The sequence below is a fragment of the Protopterus annectens genome, chromosome 1.part1, assembly GCF_019279795.1.
Source record: "Protopterus annectens isolate FY-2018-M chromosome 1.part1, PAN1.0, whole genome shotgun sequence".
NCBI classification, from domain to species: domain Eukaryota; kingdom Metazoa; phylum Chordata; order Ceratodontiformes; family Protopteridae; genus Protopterus; species Protopterus annectens.
In genome coordinates, this window is record NC_056726.1 from 801,351,893 (window position 1) to 801,366,402 (window position 14,510).

Sequence of the window (14,510 nt, forward strand, 5' to 3'; positions counted from 1 at the left end):
CCTCGGGGTCGATGCCTTCGGTGCCTGTCTCGGGGATTTTTCCCATTTCTTCGGAACCGGGAGATTCTTCGACTCGGGACCCGGGGGCTTTCGATCTCATGAGGAAGGTGTTGTCTACCCAGACAACCACATCAGTAGAAGCAACCTCTCCTCCCCATAAAGGGCCGTTATCCTCCTCTGCACCCACGGCCACATCCAAGCGTCGAGCACCGGTGTCTCAGCCACCCCTGGAGGGTGCCCCCTCTTCCTCGGAGGCTTCTTCGGATGCTCCCCACGAAGAAGTCCCTAGGAAAAGATTGTGTAAGAGGAGACACTTAGATTCTCCACAAGAATCTTTGACATCCGATACTGACTTGGATGAGTCAAAAGGGTCCCCTAAGTCACCTTCAGAAGATGTCTCTTTCTGACATATTGGAGATCCTGAAACAGAGAGGTGACTGGCAGTCCCTTCCCCCTTCTGAGGATGAGTCAGTCTTGCTGAAGGCATTCGGTGCTCGCCTCTTCCTCCTCCTGGGTCACTCCGCCCTTCGATGAATTAATGGAACTTATTGCTCGAAGGGCATGGGAGGCTCCTGACACAGTGGAACCAGTCCCTAGGAAACCCAATAAGTATATCACTGCACCCCAGGACAAGACTTACTTGACAAAAGGAGTTCCAGTGGACGCTATGGTGGTGGCAGCGGCCACGAAAAAGGAGATGTCGGAATCTTCCTCATCTGTCCATCCCCCTAATAAAGATTCTAGGACTATGGACAGGTATGGGAAGCGCATTTTTAGTTCAGCGGCTTTTTCCATGCGATCCCTGAACTATTTGACCCACTTTACACGACTACAGAGGGATCTAGTCAAAGAGTTGGGAGATACCCTCCAGGGTACTGCAGATGCTGCTGTCTCAGAGAAGGTGACAGCGCAACTTAATACCCTTACATCCATTGTGAACTCGTCCATGAGGCTGATCTCTTACGCAGCCGAAGGTTCGAGTAGGGCAGCAGCTTCAGCGATTGCTCTTCGCAGACAATCCTGGATGCGCTTGTGTTCATTTGCGGAAGCCTTCAAGTCTTCCTTTACTAACGCCCCATTTGACAGTGCCACTCTTTTTGGTCCCAAAGTAAAGGAGACCCTTACCCGGTGTGAGCAGGAGGGGAAGACTCTGTCTGCTGTCGGAGTCCGTTTTTCCACCCCAACCAGACCGTACCCCAAAGGGCAACGTGGTGGAAAAATGTGGTTTCGAAAACCCCAAGGATCTTTCCCAGGCACACAGGGTGATGCCCCTTCTAGAGGCAGAGGAGGGGGCAGAGGTGGAAGACGCCGCCCTGGCGGCAGAGGGGGTCCGCAGAATCAAGGTGACAGGGAGACACTCCCTGGTAAACCTTTCCAGCACTCCTGAGAGGAGGCCCGACTGTCCTGCTCTGGAGGCAGTCGGGGGTCGCTTAGCTTTATACCCTCAGGCCTGGCAAAACATAACTACAGACAAGTGGGTAAAAAGCGTGGTTACCAGAGGTTACAATATTCCATTTCTATCCTACCCCATTCCAAAGAAAAGACTCCCAGATGTGCCGCCCCATCTGCAAGAGCCAGCAGCTATAGAAATTTCAAAGCTGCTAGAAAAAAGAGTCATCCAACCAGTCCCAGCAGACCAGAGAGGATTCGGGACTTACTCAAGGTTCTTTTTAGTTCCAAAGAAAACAGGGGACTGGAGGCCCATTCTGGACCTAAGCGACCTCAATACCTTCGTCAAGAAAGAAAAGTTCCGAATGGTCACGCTTCAATCGATCCTTCCATTCTTACAGAAGGACGACTGGATGTGCTCAATAGATCTGAAGGATGCATACTACCACATCAAAATGGCCAGGGCATCCAGAGATCATTTGCGCTTCCGGCTGGGGGCCAGTCACTTTCAGTTTCGAGCCCTGCCCTTTGGTCTGACCTCAGCCCCCAGGGTCTTCACCAAATGCATGGCAGTGGTAGCGTCTCACTTGAGACGCCTAGGATTCCAGGTGTTTCCATATCTGGACGACTGGCTCCTTTCTGCCACCACCCAGCGTCAACTAGTACAGGCCAGAGATTACACTCTTCAACTGTGTACTCACCTAGGAATTTCCGTAAACTTCGGAAAATCCTTACTACAGCCATCACAGCGTATCTTATTCATAGGAGCGGAATTAGATACACATCAGTTAATTCTAAGACTTCCTCCAGAAAGGATACTTTCACTTCAGACTCACATACGTCTTCTTCTCTTGTCCAGGAAATCCCCAGCAAAACTGGTACTGAAGGTTTTGGGACTCATGTCAGCTTCTCTTATTGCAATACCCTTGGGAAGACTGCACATGAGAGTCCTACAATGGCTATTGTTTGCACAATGGTCGTTCCAGCAACTACCTCTAACACACGAGATTCTTATAACGAACACTTGCAAAACACACCTAAACTGGTGGCTTCAGACTTGCAACTTTTCCAAGGGGAGACCATTTGTGCTACCCACGCCTACAGCTACGGTGACCACGGACGCTTCCCTGATAGGGTGGGGGGGCATCTTTCAGGGACAGACAGTCCAAGGCGAATGGACCAATTTAGAGTACAATCTGCACATCAATGTTCTAGAGTTGAGGGCAGTGTTTCTAGCGTTGCAACACTTTGCTCCCCTTCTTCCTCTGGGAACTATTGCAGTTCAGACGGACAACATGTCGGTAGTCTGGTACATAAACAAGCAAGGGGGAACCAAGTCCTATCAGCTATGCAGAGAGGCCATGAAAATCTGGCAATGGGCGGAGTCCACGGGTCGCTTTCTAATAGCAATGCACATCCCGGGGTCATCCAACGTCATAGCCGACAGGCTGAGCAGAGCAATACTGTTACCGCACGAGTGGTCCCTAAAACAGTCAGTTGCGAAAAACATTTTTCGCACGTGGGGCCAGCCTTCCTGCGATCTGTTTGCGTCTCCTATGAACGCCAAATGCAGGAGCTACTTTGCCCTATTACCCCGTCCAGGGGAAGTCCCCAGGGACGCACTGATTCACGATTGGCCCCCGGGACTCCTGTACGCATTTCCTCCCTTCCCCCTGATCTCAAAGTTTCTCCAGAAAGCAAACAACCTACACAGGACAATAATCCTCATTGCCCCATTCTGGTCTCGTCAAATTTGGTTCCCCTTCCTCATGACACACTGCATTCGGGGACCCTGGATCCTGGACCCAGAGCCAGATCTATTGACTCACTCGTCAGGGGCTCCCCACCCTTCGCTCTTGTCCCTCCATCTAGCAGCTTGGCTGCTCCAATTCCCAACTTAGCCAGGTCTGATCTTCTTTCGCCTGCAGTTCAAAATATATTAGTGGCTTCTCATAAAGCTTCCACTACTAAAACATATACTAGTAAATGGAAGCGCTTTGTATTCTGGGCGAATACACAGCAACTGGACCCTGTTATAGCTCCTTTGAATAAAATATTAGAGTTTTTAACAGACTTGTTCCATCAGGGTGCTTCTCCTGCCACATTAAGAGTTCAATTGGCTGCCATTTCTAATTTCCATGTGGAAGAATGTGGGGTTCCTGTTATGGCCCACAGACTTTGTAAAGCCTTTTTAAAAGGGGCTTTTCATATTAGACCACCAATTAGATCTCCTACATCACCTTGGAGTCTAAACTTATTATTATCTAAGTTGATGCTGCCCCCCTTTGAACCAGCCTCCTCTTGCCCATTGAAATTTTTGTCGTGGAAGACTCTCTTTTTGGTAGCCATTACATCCGCTAGGCGAGTATCTGAACTTCAAGCTCTCTCCATTAAACACCCTTATTTGATCTTTCACTCTGACAGAGTTTCTCTTCGCACTAATTCATCCTTCCTTCCTAAAGTTTGTTCTATTAACAATATTAATCAGTCCATTGAATTACCCACTTTCTTCAAGAATCACTCCAATAAAATGGAGTATATGTTGCACAAATTAGATGTCCACAGACAACTAAGGTTTTACTTGGATAGAACAAAAGATCACAGGAAATCTGATCAACGTTTTGTAGCCTTTGCTGATAACAGAAAAGGAGTAGCGGTTACCAAAAGAACTCTTTCTAAGTGGTTAACTGATTGTATCATCTATGTCTATGATTCTTCAGATCAAACTCTTTTGCACAAACCCAAAGGACATTCCACAAGGTCAGTGTCTACATCCCTGGCTCATGCAGCTCGCCTACCACTAGACGCTATTTGTGCGGCTGCTACTTGGTCTAAACCACATACATTCATTTCTCATTATAAGGTAGACAAGGTTTCTAGGGACAGGGCAACCTTTGGTTCCACTGTGCTCAAGAACGTCCTTCCGTGAGTTCCTCAGGAACAAGGAGCTAGGGACGCTACCCATGTGTAAGAACAAACGGCGAGATTGAACACTATCACATATAGAAGTTATGTCCTTACCATAACGTTCCATGTGGAGTGTTCATCTCGCCTTTGTTCTTACATTCCCACCCTCCCGCCCTTAGGAAGAACGTTCAGTTTGGTGCCTGGTCTGGGGCATTCTGCTTCTGCTTTGCAGTTGTTGTATATATAGTTGACATGTATATATATATGTGTATATATGTATATATATATAGACTCTTAGTTTCTGTACATATGTGATATTGGCATGAGTGTGCTCTCTCTGACTACTGGTTTGCTTGCAAACTAGATCTGAGGTAAAGGCAGAGGGGGATTGTGGGTATTAGGTTGTCTCGAGCTTCTTCTCGATGCAGAGCTTGCAAGCGGCCGACACAGAGCCGAGGATCAGCTCCGAACCCATGTGTAAGAACAAAGGCGAGATGAACACTCCACATGGAACGTTATGGTAAGGACATAACTTCTATTTCTCAGCCATGAAGAGTACATCTAAAACCTGCTTCCTACCAATAATTGAAGGAATTATGTTAGATGCTATTTCCTGGAGGGACAATGGGGGGTGGGGGTGGGGGGGTGTAGCTGAATATGTCAGCTAGAAGATTTGCTGTATCTCCCGGTTCCATGAACTTGCCTCTATTTGCCAACAATTTTGTATACTGTTGTGTGCTGCCTTTGATGTTTCTGACCTAGCTATAGGAGTCATTAGGCACAGCAGCCTCTATGTAGTCATTGATGTGATTGTACAGAGCTTCTATGAATAATTCTGCACATGTTGCTGTGTTATCTGGGTTTGGAGGGGCTTGACGTTTCAACAGGTTATCACTTAATAAAAGGTAGTTTGCCTTGGAGGGTTTGCTGGGGTTACAGAACTGATTCTTATTTCAAAGGCGACTGTTTTGTGGTCTGACCTCACCAGAGAGCATATGACACAGTGGGGAGGGGTGCATCATTCTGCCATATTTGTGAGCATCAGGTATGATTTGCTTTTATCTGTAGTAGGCATATGCACTAACTGGTCCAGGGTGTTTGTCATTACAAAGTCTAGGAATCTTGACAACAGCTGTCTGTTAAGGATTCCAAAGGTAGTCTGATTTCAGATGTCATGTGAGCTTCCAGCTGATGAGACTTAATATGGATTCAGCTCCCATCTAATCCCTTGGAGCATTGCAGATGTGAGGAAAATTTTTTTATAAGAGGGTTCTTTCCTAAAATACCTGAAAGAGACAGCAATAATTAAGAGTTTTGAAACAACTTTTTTTGCATCTTTCTTTACCTTCTAGTATTTACAAGTGAGTTTATAACCATCTTATTTTGGGGAAGGTTAACGAAATAGTAGTAGCATCGCATGGAGTCAGTCGACCAAATATGGTTTTGCTGAGGCCCTCCATTCAATACATTGGGTTGGGAGGGAAAAAGCTGGATTCTGTCTTACTCATTTTGATTGCTAGAATACGTCAGTTTCCTTTAGTGACCTGAAATGGAAAATGCAGATATTCAGACACTCGCAGTCTTCAGATTTTCAGAGTTAAAATATATGTTGCTGTTTGAAATGCTAATACCTCAGTCTTAGACCCATAATGTATGTGCACTTGCTTCATAAGATAATTACTTAGGTGGTGCCTTGATTATATCGCATATATTTTATAATGTTTTATTAATATTCTGCATATTATGTTATGTTGTGATATTTAAATGTCGAAGATAAATTATGTGTTTTAATTGTTTTAACAGGTCCTGTACCAGCTATTAAAGGAGCTTTGAACAAGGCTGGCCTAACACTAAACGATATGGATTTAGTGGAGGTAAAAAATATGTATGTAGCTTTTCCTGAATTACCTGATCTAAAATTTAAACTTGATAAACTTTCCAGTTTAGTGTACAAGTAAACAGTGCTGCTAAAGGATCACTGTGTGTAAAAATGAAAAAAATATATTTTTTTCTTTTCATGATCTACACTTCTTTAACCTGCCTCCAGCAAAATAGATATTCATTCCTTATTTTATTTTGTATGTGAATGTCCTCATGGAAGCAGAAGCAGACATCTTGATTAGATTCTTCCCTTCCCTTTCCCTTAATGCACTATGAGAGCACATATTGTAAGTTTAACTCACCCTACCATTTGTCAAACTACACTTTCATTCACTTAGAATGGAAGACCTGAAAAAATGCTATGTTTGCGTGCCTACAGAGCAAGTATCATGGAATGTTCTGTACTGAGTCTTAAAAATGAATTTTCTATTGATGTTTTACACATTCTGTGAAACACTTGCAAATTGTTAGTAAATTACAGAGGTAAATCAAACTTTTTACAAAGAGCAGTTCTGTAAGTTTGCTTCCCTAGCCAGGTTACTTCTCCCATCTCCCTCCTTCACAGAGCCAGTGTTTTCCATTTCCAGCATTGCTAGTTTCTGCTAATTAGTCAAACATGCATGGTAACAGACATCAAACAGATCTGTTAGCCTGGTACGCCACTAAAAGTGTTCCCTTTTGTGTTTTTAATCATGGCTTCTGAGTAACATTCCAGAAATGCATGAATCAATAGAGTTTAGGTCAACCTAACCATTTCTGAAAATGTGCACAGTAAAATATGCAATTTGAAATGCTTTCTGACTGCTCACATGGTTATACTCATTCTGTTATGACATGACCTGAGCTATATTATTTTATACAGAGCTTTACGTAACAGTGAAACAGTTCAGTGCATGTTTCTTAACAGTGACCTCCTAGCCTCTGATGTGCCCCTCTACTTTCTGTTACTATCACTTTATTTTGATCACCGTAGTTTAATTATGTACTTGTAATCCTGGCACTCATCTTGTCAGCACCAAAATCACAGAGAAATGTCCAAAATGAGGAAACAAGCAGGTGTCAGTAAAGTTTTGCACCATGGTTCTCTGTTAAAGTATATATACAACACACAAAAATTCATACTGCATATTGGTGAATAGTGGGCCTTTAACTACATCCCCACTGACACACACAAACAGAAAACCAGTGCAGTAATTGCTAAGGGATGCCAAAGCTATTGGCAGATGTCAGCTGAGGACACCCCACAGATATATCAGCAAGCCCATTGCTCTGGCACCAGTATTCCACAACCTAAGCAGCAAGCTCAGTCCAGCCTTCCTCTGTGATATCCTGTTATACTATATATGCAGCACAGACACTGACCCACAGTATGTTGGATAACCAGCAGACACTGACCAGCTATATATTGGTTACCCATTAGGCAGAGGCCAGTTCTCTACAAAACAGTGGTGCATGGCTAATGTGGCAAAAGCAACTGCTCTTAGGTTGTGTCCCCACCCATAACTGCAAACCCAGTATACTGACACTTGTCCATCTCCTGTGTCAGTTCACAGTTGCAAAGTGGTTGCCCATTGTATTGTGACCAGCAGAAGTGCACGCGCGCACACACACACACACACACACACACACACACACACACACACACACACACACACACACACACATACACACACACACGCACACTCGCATGCACATACACATTCGGAAAAATTCATGGCTGTGCAGTAATGTCAGGCCACACTCGCACAATGTACTAATGAAACTTAGTGCTTTGCCCACATCTCCACAAAGCACTGTTGCATTGGCAACAGAAGATTGAAGCTACTGAAAATGTCAACTCAGGCCCCCAACAAACACCTATTGCAAGAAGCTTGCTAGACGGACACAACTCTCTCCTCAACACAGCAGCAGGCAGGTATCAGTCCAGCCTTGCTCCACAATTCTCCTTTATATCATACTGTATATGCCATGCATACATGTGTGCATGTATACATCTATTACACATACATACACACACACACACACACACACACACACACACACACACACACACACACACACACACACACACTAGAATGTACTGGATAACAACAAAACAATGGCAGTTCTTTTCAAAGCAGTGGTAAATGTCTACTGTGGCCAAAAGCAACTGCTGTTAGGTCACTATGTCCCTACTCATGACTACAAACCCAGTGTACTGACAGCAATCCAATGTCAGTCCATAGTTACAAAGTGGGTTACCCATTACAGTATAACCAACAGACACTTGCACCCCCCACACACCCAAACATATATATGCAAGTTTCTGGAGCACTTTTTTCAGTCCAGTGTCTCATCCTATGGCCTTTCCCAGCAGTGCCTCATCTCCATATCAAGTTTGCCAGCTTCTCCATTCCCACAGACTAACTTCAATAGAGCTGGGGCTGATCACAACTGGAGGGCATCCTGGCACCACCATTAGCTGGTGGGGGGGTTACTTTAGGCCTGCCCAGTTACTTCCCTCTTCCATTGCATTTGGTGCATCACCCTGCCTCTGGGCAGCTCAGCTAGACCCACCTCCCTTCCTCTAATTGGGCAGTGCCCCCCAACAAGACGTCCCCAGTGTCCACCAGAGATTGCCATGTGGAGGAACCACATAATTTCTCACTCCCCCAGAATGGGCATGCTATCTCTCCCCTACTGCTCTGTCAGTCACCTGAGACACTAATCGAAACCAGGTCATCTGGGCCATAGTGAGGGCTTTATTTCCATATCCTACTGGAGTGACCACACACATACACGCAGTTTAATATTTACAAATGTATAGATACATGTATACAACTTACTGGATGGAATACACACAGCTGCATACTACAGAATGCCATTACATTGTAATATGTGTGTCTTACAGAATTAAATGTTTGCACTGGTGGTGTCGAGGGTTAAAGTCATAACTATGGATCAAGTGGCCCAAGTTTGATAAGTCTTAGATACTTGATGGCATAGCCAGAGGATAATGGGCACATACACCATCTGTCCTATAGCAAAAAATTTCAGAAACAGATCTACAAGCAAATATTCAATCATATAAATAAGTGCACATTTTGTGCAGTACCTGACATGGCTTTAGAAAAGCCTTCAGCACCATTACCACCCTATCCAGTGCCAAAGACACTATATAAAATAACATGAATTAATATAAATTAACAGGCGGTCTCTTCATTGACATGACTCGGGCATGTGAAAGTGTGAACTACAGCCTCCTACTCTTCAGACTTGGTAAATTTCATTTCTAGAACCCAGCAATAGGATCCAGTTGCATGACAGATCATTCAAGTATAGCCTAACTCCATCATTTCTACTCAAGGTAGCTTTAATTATGAGTGGTCCTCAAGATTCTGTTCATGGTACACTTCTGTTCTTTCTGTTTATTAACATCACCACCACAGACATCAAACACCTTATCAGGTATGTTGGTAACATTATCAGGCTAGAATGCAGTCATAACCTGCACACCCTCAAGTTCAAACTTTAAACACCTGTAATGGAATTACGCATGTAGACCCATGGACATAAACTACTTATTAACTCTCAAAAATACAGCAGTATGATAGCAGAACATCAAAAATCCTCACTTGTATGTAACTGATCTAAATATCAGCATTCACCCACTAGTCTTGGAACAAAACCACCTAGAACTTACCCCAGGCACCTAGCTTTCATTCAGTAGACGCATTGAAAACACCATTACCAGAGCGGTTACCCAACTCAAACTCTGCTGTAATCTCCAGTCTGCTAACTTCAACAACCCATAAAGCTTTAACCAAAAACAGTATTAATGTCAAAACTAGAATACAGAGTACAATTTATTTGCACATTATATTATCAGCTATCATATGATACAAAATTGCTTCCTGCATACTGTAAGTGGCATTTCCAAAATAGTTTCATGTTCTAATTTGTATACAGGCAGTCCCCGGGTTAAGGACAAGATTAATTTTTTAGTCTGTCCTTAAGTCAAATTTATATGTAAGTCAAAACACATATATATGGTTCTTATTAAATATCATTTAGTCAAATGTTTGCCTCAGTCTAGTATTTCTTTTATTTTTCTTTACATGTAAAGCTCTTTAGAAACACTTCCAAATAAAAACTGTATACTGGAGCTATGCTTCCTTACTTCCTATCAATAATAGCTGGTTTAAAGTATCTTGTTATTAAATGCAGTGTTTATGAAGACATTTTCACACACACACAAAAGACGTACCTCTCAGCTGTACAGATTTTTGCAGAATGTACAGATTTGTGCCTAATATTTTTTGTCCATTTTTCATAAAATCGTGGTTGTCTGGCAAAAGTAGTGGCAAATCATTAAAGACTGAAGCTAGAAAATAATAACAGAAATTTGAGTTTCAGAATTCATACCCTTCAGAAAATTCATGCTAATGCAAAACATGATGTTCTGTCAACTTTCTGAGTTTGTAAGAGCAATGTTTATTAAAATTGCCACTAGTTTTGGGTATTTGTCCCACATTTATTTATGGCTTTGTCCAGATTTCTTGCTCTAAGAGGTTTAGAGGTATGACACACACACGCACACACACACACACACACACACACACACACACACACACACACACACACACACACACACACACACACACACACCACCAATCATTTAAAATATGCTCCTATTCATAACTAACCCCTCCCCTTATGCAACCACCCACCTCTTAACTGCTGCCAGGGGATCACTCGCTTGCTCTTACTTTTTAGTCTCTCTCTCTCTGTCTCTCTCTCTCTCTCTCTCACGGTCTGTTCTTCATTCATACCTGCATTCACTGACACATCGCTGTCAGTCTCTCCCTGTCTCTCATGCACACACAAGTCACTTCCACATTCATACCTGCATTCACTTACTCATTGCTTTCACCCTCTCCTGATCTCTCACACACACAGTCTCTTCTTCATTCATACCCACATTCATTCACACATTGCTGTCATTCTCTCCCGATGTCTCACACACACAGTCACTTCCTCTTTCATACCTTCATTCACTCACACATCGCTCTCTCTCTCTCTCTCGATCTCTCACACACACAGATTTGAGCAACTTTAAGGATTTTATTTATTTATTTATTTTTCAAGTTATTTCCAGCATTGGACAACCTATTTGTATCTATGGGTTCTCTGTATGCTGGATGTCCGTAACTCGGAGACTGCCTTTAATCTACACGCAGTTATCATCTTGTATACCAAATTTTGAAAATGTGAATATCTACATATCAGTATGTTCTGTTTATAGGTAAGTACTAGGCTAACTGCCCATGCAGGGTGTTTTAATCTTAGTCAATTTTCCTTTCAATGGTGAGAATCTAACCCTGTACCTTGTATCTGTGAAGTAAACACCTTAACCATCATGCCAACCCCCACCACACTCCATTTTGTAACTTGTTTTAATTAGCATTTATTTTCAACTTGCTTTAATTGGCATTTGTTTATCATCTTAGAAGTTCTTGAATAGCTTGCTATTTATTCCAGTGTCTGTTTTGCATTGTTACTAGAACCTTTGCCTTAAAGGCCCAGGTCCTATCTGAAAAGAGTCTGAGGATGCAGCATAATTAAGAAGTGACTCCTGGATAGGGGATTGAATGCACATTTCCATGGCACATGTGCAGCACTTTGCAGTTAGCTGATGGAGATGGACAGAACTGCCATGCAGTGTCTCTTGGTAGTGTGCAGCACGTTGCTGATGTCAGGCCCTTGTGGAACATAAGGCTGGTGCAACTATGATGACCTGCTGCTTGCCCCATCCAAGAGCAGTTGCTGGGCATATTGGGTACAGCTCAAGGAAGCACAAAAAGCATGCTTGATGGCTGCCTTATGTATGCCTCCATAGGTGGACCCAAGTCATAGTGATGGACATGTGAATGAAGAGGCAGAATGGGGACTTCACTTAACCAAACACTGATTGCCATATTTACACTTTTAAAAATTGATATGCCCAACATTTTTAGGCTTTGTTACCAGCCATGCAATGGAGTAAATTATCGAATTCCTGCTAGAGGCAGTACTATGCTTGACCTTGTCCTCACCAACATAGCCTCTGCCCATACACCACCTCATATTTCCTCTTTCTGGGTTAAATATGACCACAAAACTGTAGTCATTTCTGAAAGGCCTAGTGGTACCACCACACAACCATTTTACTCTAATGTCATCTAAAAGGTTGCAGTAGTGACACTGTCCAAAAACTTAAAAAAGCAAGGTACTCTCTCTCCCTGTATATATATATATATATATATATATATGTATATATATATATATATATATATATATATATGACAAGGCTCTATTTATCTCCATACAGATGAAAATGTTTATTTTGTTTTATTTATTTGACATTTGTTAACCGGGCTAGTCCAACTGGGTAGAGACCCCTTTTTCAGCTGAGACCCGAGGAGAAAAGCTCCAACATTACAAAAAATAGTGAATAACAATTTTAAATTCTTACAGGAGAAAAAAAAGATTAAAAAGTACAAACATGAAATAGCTAACAGTTAATAACAAAGTCATAACTTTTTTTTTAACGGTGAGACAATAAGAAAAACAAAATGTGAACAAATCTGTCGTAAATAAGTAAGATAGAAAACTGCATAATGAGGGTGTAAGTAAACGCAAAAGGAGTAATACTGTACAGAAAGTTGTAAGCCAAGTTAGATGGTATATATGTATCGAAGAAGAGTAATACAGTACAGACAGTTGTAAGCCAAGCTAGGAAGATAACTGCAATGAGAAACTGAGTGTAGAGTAAAATCAGGAGAAAGATCCCAGGTGGTAAGTAGGTGAAAAAAATGGAAATTTAGTTAGGGAATAAGTGAAAGACAACTACAGCAGATGCTAAAGGGACAACAATCTGACTAGTAGAGTTCTTTTTTTTTTAATAGAAGATGCAGCATAGAGAGGGGGAGAAGCAAGCAGAAATTATTGATGACAGGAAGATAAGTTATGTTATGTCATTACAAAGGTATGACCATGACTTACAATAGTTGTTTTTTAATGCTATTTTATAGGAGCTAGAGTTAGTGACAGATCTGACATGTAGTGGTAGCTTGTTCTAGGCATTAGCGATGGAGTAGTTGTAGGGTAGTTTACCAGTATTTTTGTTAGGCTTATAGACTTGCAGTAGGTTCTGTTGAGAACTGCGGAGAGCACGGCTGGGAGTGTAAGACTGGATGAGAGTAGAGAGAGAGGGGCAAAATGATGGATTGTGTAAGATTAAATGAACTGTGAGAAGTTGAGGTAATAGAATTTGCTACTGGAATTCCAGCCATTGCAGATTAACTAGGGCTATACACTGATGAGTGTGATAAGGATAGGTTAGAGGCAAATCTTGCAATTTTGTTATAGGTAAGTTTTAATTTAGTCAGAAGATTAGATTGGAGGTTTGTGAGTGTAGGGGCTGCGTAGAGTAATGTGAGGAGTAGGAAGGCTTGAGCAAGGGAAAGTCTGGAGGAATGAGTGAGTGCAGAATTTTTTTGTGTCTGTATAGGAGTCCATATTTTTGATGAGTCTTTTTAATACATTGCTGAGTATGGAGATCAAACTTCAGGTGGTCATCAATAGTGAGACAGAATGGCAGTTGGTGTGAAATTAGAGGGATCAGTTGCATTGCTGCCTTTGTGGAGGAGAATGACGTAGAACTTGTTCCAGATATTAGGCATAGTGTTTTCCTGAAAGGATCTATTGAGTAATATGGAAATAGGGAAGACGATAGAGTTAGCAGCTATTTTTAGGAATTGTGGAGGTAGATTATCAACTGAAGGAGAACAAGTTTTAAGTTTAGAGAGAAGGGACTTGTTATAGGTTATGGAGACAGGTTTGAGAGAGAAGATGGTTAAATAGGTGGAAGTAGGGGGTGTAGGGTTGTGGATATTGTAGTTTTTAGTCAGGGAGTGGATAGAGTCAATGAAAAAGGTATTAAGGAATGTAGCAGTGTCTGTGGGATGGAAATTAGGGCAGGGGTTGGGTGGGGAGATGGGCATCCAGGATGTAGTAGCTTGTTTACAGACTGCCAGAATTTTGGAGGGGTTAGACTGTGGGCTAGCAAGTGGCTTATGGAAAAAGTTTTATCAAGGGTCACCTTTGTTTTGGTTAAATTATGGAGTTCTCTGTAGGTTTGAAGATCAGTGGAGGATTTGAATTTCTTCCATTTATTCCATGCACTGTCTCTCTTCTTCCTAATTGTCTGGGTGGCTCATGTTAGGTAGGAGGCAAAATGAGTTTTGATCCTAAATTTCCTGATGGGGGCCAAGGAGTTGAATAGAATGATGTTAAAAGATAGAACTGCTTCC

General features: G+C 42.4%; 1 pseudogene; it reads left to right on the forward strand.

The window, feature by feature from the left end:
* Positions 1–14,510, forward strand: part of LOC122815067 — an 84,564-nt pseudogene that overhangs the window by 37,912 nt on the left and 32,142 nt on the right.